This window comes from Castor canadensis, chromosome 10 (assembly GCF_047511655.1).
Source record: "Castor canadensis chromosome 10, mCasCan1.hap1v2, whole genome shotgun sequence".
Taxonomy (NCBI): Eukaryota; Metazoa; Chordata; class Mammalia; order Rodentia; family Castoridae; genus Castor; species Castor canadensis.
In genome coordinates, this window is record NC_133395.1 from 44,271,700 (window position 1) to 44,280,037 (window position 8,338).

An 8,338-nucleotide genomic window follows, 5' to 3' on the forward strand; every position below is an offset into this window, starting at 1 on the left:
ATTGTCAGCTTGTCCACAGATTCTGGGAAAGTTGTATTGCTTAGTGCATGGCGTGGCTTTCTGCTGGGATTCTTAGGCAGTATAATCTGGTGTTTGTTTCAAAAGATGGGCAGGTCTCACACCTTACAGTATGGGTTTGAGGTTGGAGCCTACATATACTAAGAAGACATTACGATTGCATCTATGGAGTAGGCCTGGATCCTGGTTGCACACAGATAGATCTGGAGTCTGTATTTATAGTGACCAGGATAAATTTTGTGTCCAAAAAAGCTGGCCTGATGCTAGAGAGTGGATTTGATTTTTGAGTCTGTAGAGACTTACCAGTTTCTTGGTACCTCAGTTCACTTAGATGGGTCTGTAAACTGAGACCAGGGGAGGGGGAATTTGGCCAGCATGGGCATATTCCTAATGTCTGAGTCTATAGGGGAAAGCTTGGGTCTTGAGTCTACAGGGTCTATACTGAATCCCTTAATTGACAAGGATTGTCTTGAGTATTGGTCTGTGTAGTTGATAGGGACTTTAATATCAAGGCTGCTGATGACTCCATTGAGATGGGTCTCACTCAGGAATTACTTGAATATGCCAATACTCTGGGTTCAGTTGAGCCTGGAAGCCCAGTGAGTGTCCTGGAGTCTGGGACCATGGAAACAATCCTGGAATCAGGTTCTTTGGTAGTCTTTCCTACAGACTAAATTCAAAAGGGCTAGTCTAAATTGTGGGTCCACAGAGACTGGCCTAGAACCTGTTTACAGTCTGTGGTCCTGTGGTCTGGATTCATGGGGAATAGGCCAATACTGGAGTCCCCTGGGACTGACCTGATATTTAGTTCTAATGGAGCAGGACTGGACTGTCTTTGATAGAGCATAAGATCATAGCAGCTGATCTGTACAGAAAACTGCATAGACCTTGAGACTTTGTCTACCAGGGCAGTCATGGGTCCGTATTGTGAGTGCTAGACTAATACAAGGGCCTAGAGTCCATCCTGATTCTTGGGGCAGGCCTGAAGCCTGCAGCTTCAGATATCTACCTAATGTGCCTAGAACCTAAGTCTTCAGGACCTGATCTGGTATGAGATGGGTCTAAAAGTTCAGATGCATAAGAGCCTTTGTGTTCTGGGCCTTATTGGAGCAGGCCTAGTATTAGAGTCCAAGAAAAAGCCAGTGCTTACTTCTTTCTCTTTACTCCAAACAGAGAGTCTCCATCCCCCTCTCTCTCTATTGTGTTGCCTACAATTGGGAGAAGCATGACATGGGTATAATATAAAACCATTCTTCATATCCTTCACAATAAGTCTTTTGCTATTCTTATACTATATCTAGGTGCTTTAATTCCCCAAATTGGTCTCTTTGGCTCTTGTGAAGGTATTTTAGTGCATAGATATTTATTTGAATTAATGCTTTGGGTGAGGATATAGCACAATTTGTGGAAATTCTTATTTTGCTATCTTACTAATATTTCTCATTCAGGTCATAAGCTAATACTAGAAACTACTACACAGTTTCAAGGGCATATTTTTCTGGGAATTCTATGTAACAATGTCCTAAGGGAAGTACTATTGTTTGGATTAAGGAGAAATTAAGTAAAGACTAGACAGAAACCCTAAATATCTCTTTCAATTGTCTTCTGTTTAAGGGAAACAAAAAGTGGACAGAATCAAGAACATGACTTAGAGATAAGAGTGTTTCACTTGGGGATATACCCAAAAGACTGTGACACAGGTTACTCCAGAGGCACCTGCACACCCATGTTTATTGCAGCACTATTCACAATAGTCAAGTTATGGAAACAGCCAAGATGCCCCACTACTGATGAATGGATTAAGAAAATGTGCTATTTATACACAATGAAATTTTATGCAGCCATGAGGAAGAACAAAATGCTACCATTCGCTGGTAAATGGATGGAATTGGAGAACATCATTCTGAGTGAGGTTAGCTTGATCCAAAAGACCAAAAATCATATGTTTTCCCTCATATGTGGACATTAGATCAAGGGCAAACACAACAAGGGGATTGGACTTTGAGCACATGATAAAGTGAGAGCACACAAGGGAGATATGAAGATAGGTAAGACACCTAAAAACTAGATAGCATTTGTTGCCCTTAATGCAGAGAAACTAAAGCAGATACCTTAAAAGCAACTGAGGCCAATAGGAAAAGGGGACCAGGAACTAGAGAAAAGGTTAGATCAAGAAGAATTAACCTAGAAGGTAACACCCACACACAGGAAATCAATGTGAGTCAATGCCCTGTATAGCTATCCTTATCTCAACCAGCAAAAACCCTTGTTCCTTTCTATTATTGATTATACTCTCTCTACAACAAAATTAGAAATAAAGGCAAAATAGCTTCTGCTGGGTATTGAGGGAGTAGGGGGGAGAGGGAGGGGGTGGAGTGGGTGGTAAGTGAGGGGGTGGGGGCAGGGGGTTGAAATGACCCAAGCTTTGTATGCACATATGAATAATAAAAGAAAAATAAATAAATAAATAAATAAATAAGAAGAATTAACTTAACATGTTAACATGCACAGGAAGTCAATGCAAGTCAACTCCCTGTATAGCTATCCTTATCTCAACTAGCAAAAACCCTTGTTCCTTCCTATTATTGTTTATACTTTCTCTTCAACAAAATTAGAGATAAAGGCAAAGTAGTTTCTGAGGGTAGCGAGGGGGTGGGGTGGAAAGGGAGGGGCGGGGGTAAGAGATGGGGTGGGGGAAGGGGGGAGAAATGACCCAAACATTATATGTTCATATGAATAAAAAAATAACAAAACAAACAAACAAAAAACAAACAAACAAAAAAGAGATGAGAGTGCTTCTCTTAAAATCATTTTTAAAATAGTGGATTTCTTGAGCATATTTCTACACTAAGGAAAATGTTCTAATAAAGAGTAGAAAGTTATTGATCCTTATCAATCTTCACTATCATTTGCTTAGCCACTTATTGAGTCACTTAGAAAACGTGATCTTATTACATGAAACAATTTCAGACTATTTGAAAATCCTAAAAGGGGTAAATTCCTACTTTAATTTGTAAATTCCTACTTTTTAATGTTTGAGAAAATTATAAAATTTAAATTTAATAGTAACAATATTTCTATGAGAAATAATGAGAAACACTTAAACCTAGCAAAGAAATACTGAATAGAGCTATCTTTAAATCATGGTTTATAGTTATGCTGACAATAAAAGTGCATGAAACACATTCTATCTTGAATTTTGTGTTCTTTGGTATTCTTTAAAGTAGAAAATTTGCATTATGCTATAAACAAAATTAGCACCCCTTAGAATAAACATTACTAGAACTCACTAAAACAGATTTTTGCCTCAGTTAAAACACATCTTATATCATAAACGAAGTAATAGAAATGGTTGAAAGCACAGAGTGCCCCATGTTGGAACTATATTTCTGAAGATACTTGTGAACTGTGTATGCTGTATATAACAAACCATAACAGGAATCTTTAGAGGAAAACAATATTTGAATATAGAAGAAGTTTCTTTTAAATATGCTTAAACAAAGAGATTTTAAAATAAGTTAAAAATAGACTAAAAAATATGAAAATAAAATTTTAGATTTAAATTATGTGATGATTTTTCTCTTAGAAAAGTGAACTATTTACTTTTAATACTTTATATTATATTTAAATAAAATTATCTTGAAAATATTGATAATGTATATGCTTGCTATTAAAATATACTATATGTTCACATCACAATACTGTGAAAAAATGTGGCATTTAAAAAATATGCAGTATAAAAAGTTACAGTGTTAAGGGTAATGAATGGAAATTTAATACTAATAAAATCTCTTGATTTTAAAAATTCATTTGCCTGAAGAGGTTATAAAAATTACCCATTGAATATTCATCTCTAATTTCCATGAGTTAGAGAAACGGTAACCTCAATACTTAGTGTATAAGATAAGTCTTTTCCTAATGGGTATTATCTTAATATTTTTAATAATGCTATTATCTAGATGGTAGAGAACAGATGTTTGAGACTTTAAAAGCCAATTTTTTTTTCAAATTTAGGAAAGATACCGTAATACCAAGTATTTCGTTTCTTATAATAAGAAAATTAAAAATACATAATCTGTTTTTTTCCCTGTGAGAAAAAGCAAGCAATTACTTTATGCAAATGAATCATCGTAATCTGAAATTTTGTCATAGAATTCATTTTAAAATTTTTTGAAATTTAAAATAATAGTAATTTGTAAGAAAGCAAAGCACCCTTACTGACCCCTTAATTGATGCTCAATAATGATTTTCTAACATTTATTCCACAGAATTACTGTTCCATGAAGTGTTTATAGCAATTATAGGTTATAAAACAAACACAATGGCACACAATAATTTATATCTTCCAATAAATTTGAGGAAAGTTGAAGTGAAAACAAAATACTTATTAATAATAAGAATTTAAAGTCTTTATATATGTTTAAAAGCTACACAGAAATATATTCTTAAGACATAAGTATGTAACATTTCCTGAAAAATTGTATGCATCTAGTAACCCTAAGAATACACTTTGGAAGAGAATTCTTCAAATATAATCCATATACGGTTTAGAAATCCTTTTACTCTAACTTACTGAAACCTGCCTTATAATTTCATTCCCTATTTCAGTAGGCACTCTATTCTTCATTTTCTTAGCAAAAGCAATGAAACACAAAAAACGGTGCTATTGTTTTATCCTTTGTGTTTCTCACATGCCATGTTTTGCTGTCTGTAAATCCTACTCAACTATTTTAGAAATAAATCCTGAGTCTGATCATTTTCACCTTCTCCACCACCCTTTCCACATGCTATCATCTCTAACCCTCATTGCTTTAGCCACCTGGTTATTATACTCATCCTTGATTATCACAGTAATCTCATGATGGATGGAGTAGCATGAGTGTTTCTGTAACCTTCTGGATTTTACAGTGGTTTCTTTCCAATTATTGCAAAAACCCTTGATTATTGCAGTAACTTCTAAACTGTTAAACTTTATTCTGTCATTGTTCCTCTCTAGTCTCTTATGAACATTGTAGTCAGCATGATGGTGTTAAACTTAGGTGAGAGCATATAATTACTCACAGAAAGTTTGTACTTTACAGACAAAAAGTATGCCATTCCTCCACTGTCTGGAATCAGATTCTTATGTTCTCATAGACTGATTAACCAGAGTGGCTTTCTTCATACTTATTTTCTAGCCATTTGTTCTCAAAATCACACTGTTTATAAGATTTCTTAGACTTTATCTAGAATATAGCACTCTATTAACTTCCCCCTTCCTTGCTTTATATTTTACTTAGTAGATATTATTAGCTCTTATATTACATATCTTATTTTCTCCTTACCCCCAAAGAATGGAAGCCCCATAAAGACAGACTTCTTGCCATTTTTATTCATTGCCAGATTGAAAAAATACTAAGTTCCAAAATATAAATTCATACACATATACTTTTAAAAGTGAGTGGATGTGTACATTATCCAGAACAGAGACAAGAACATTTATTTCACCCCACCATTGCTGGAAGGCTTAAAAGGGATTGGACTCTACAGATACCAAGCCATTTCTGAATAATTCTGCTGGATTTGCAGACCTAAATCAAATACACTCCTTAATTATTCTACAAACATATCATCTTTCTCAACTTTCCCATATTTTATCCTGCATGACTCAGAATTTGAAAAAGAAAAGTACTATGGGAGGTGACAATTTTCCTTTGCTTGTGAGAAAGTGCTTGTCATGAGGGGACAATAATACATTCTAAATTCAGGACAATCTCTAGGTAGACAGTGAGATCACCCTCCAGCAGGCACACATATTTCTACATGGCAAATGGCAGATAATCTTCTCCAAGAAATGTCCAGATTGAAGATAAGAGGAAAAGTTCTGAACTAAAAGGAATTAATGAAGAAAATTTATTGGAGCTGCTACATGAGAAGAGTTTCTGTGCTCCCTGTACTGTAATGTTCTTAGTAAACTCTTTCATTGATTATTAGCTTTTCTTTATATTTACTGTGTATATAACTATTAATGATTTTTTTCATCCAACATGGCATTAAAATTTGGAAAATCTATCAAAATCTATCTATATGACTCCTATAATGCTCAAAACTAGTTTAAAACGTTGCTTTACTGTTTGAAGTTTTAACTTTAATCACTTAAAAAAAAACCAACAAAACTTAGTACAGCATGTACACTGATAGTCCCATAGTAGTAAGGCACTACCAGAATATCAAGACCTGCAGACATGGCATAGAGAGAGGTTGTTGGCAGCCTGCCAAACAAGATCATCTCCCAGTAGAACAGAGACTAGTACTCCCCAGTGGAATTAGGAGCAATTTCTAGGAGAACATTGTGGAGTGAGGGGCTCAGGAGTAGTCAAAGGAAAAACTGTTAACCAAAAAAATATATATGGAAAGGTAAAATTTGAAAATAGTAGATAACTGAAAGCTTTAAAAACAGACTCTTATTTCAATGACTTCATAACATAATATCTTCTATACTGATATTTGAGCAAAGACGTGTACTGGAATACATTTTCACTTTATTAGTGAGAACATTACAATATACTTTCCTCTAAAATGTTCTGAATATTTTAAATTATCTTGTTCTGACAAAATTATAAAAGTAGCACAATATACTATTGAGTCAAAAAGAGTGTAAAAAGATACATAATTTCTGTTTGTTTTGGGTAAAAAATTCAAACTCACTAGATTCAACTAAGAGTAAGTTGAAAGGATGAGTGTTGAATAGCTGGTGTCACTGTATTTATTTCATGCTGACAAATGTTCTTATTTCTCTCATTTATTTAAACAATTAAAAATTATATAGACTTGCTATTATTATTAAAAATTATCATGTCACTTCACATCCTTATACAGGATTAGACCTATAAGTTTCCAAAAGACATTAATTAATAAATGGTACAATCACACCTATAGATGCAGAATGTATACATACAAAATTAGTAGGTTCAGTCTACTTTGTAATTGCTTCGACTGACCACAGTTTTGCTATTGGGCTTATATTTTACTTTATTTGCATTCCAGCTTTATGGTTGCTTCTTCTCTAATCACTGCTCGTTGACTCAACCCTATATATTTCCCTTGAGCACCGATAAAAAATAAATTAAATTTGACCCCTTGGACATTTGCAGGAAAGAAAATTTCCACAGTTATATAGGTAGCAAGTTAAATGAATGCCTTGGGCAATCATATTTAGGTTAATTTTTGTGGTTTGACCTTTTAATCCTTATGTTTTTCCCTTTTTAATATGTCTTGGGAATAAACATGTGCTAAAATATTGACAAAATTTTTAAAAATGCATTGCAATTAAAAGATAAGCTGAGAGATTCAAAATTTTGTACATAATTGTTGAGACTAAACATTGAGTAATTTTACATTTCTGACTATCTTCTGCTAAATATGCTGTGCTGCTTAGATTTTTACTGATTATTAGCTTTTCTTTGTATTTACTGCATGTATAACTGCTGATGAGTTTTTCATCCATAGTGACATTAAAATTTGGAAAATCTGTCAAAACTATATGACTCTTATAATGCTCAGAAATAGTTAAAAATGTTACTTTACTGTTTGAACTTTTAATTTTAACCACTTAAAGAAAAAACAGTACAGCAATTACACACACATCCCTTTTATACTAGTAACAAAAAGAAAAGAAGAGAAATGGTGATTAAAATTAAAATGAATATTAGATAATATAAAGATAATACAATATCAATTTGTTTATAGTAACCTTACTGAAACTTTTGAATTATACCTTTCCTTTTGCTTTATGTGAATGCAAAAAATCAAATTATCAAAATAGTTATGTAAATTGCTTTTTTTCTGTATTCATTTACTCATATGTGCATACATTGTTTGGATTTCTCCCCCTGGCCTCCATCCCCTCCCTTGCCTGCCCATCCCCCTCACTTACAGGTGAAACCTGTTCTGCCCTTTTCCACAATTTTGTTGAAGAGAACACATAAGCAATAAGAAGAAGGACATAGCATTTTTGCTGGTTGAGATAAGGATAGCTATACAGAGAGATTCCTAGCTTTGCTTCCATTCACAAGGGTACTACAACCTGAATTGAATTATCTCTACCTGACCTCTTCACTACTTCATGGTAACCTTTCCATATTGACTTCTGTCATTTTAAGATTACTGTATTAGCTCCTCTGCAGTGGGGACATCAGATACTTTCAAGTTTTGGGTTTCCTACCTATCCCCATTCCTCCCAAATGTGCTCACACCTTAGCGTGTGACTCAAGTCCAACAACATTACTGCCTTTTCACTAGATCTAACTTCCGTATATGAGGAGAACATATGGATTTTTGG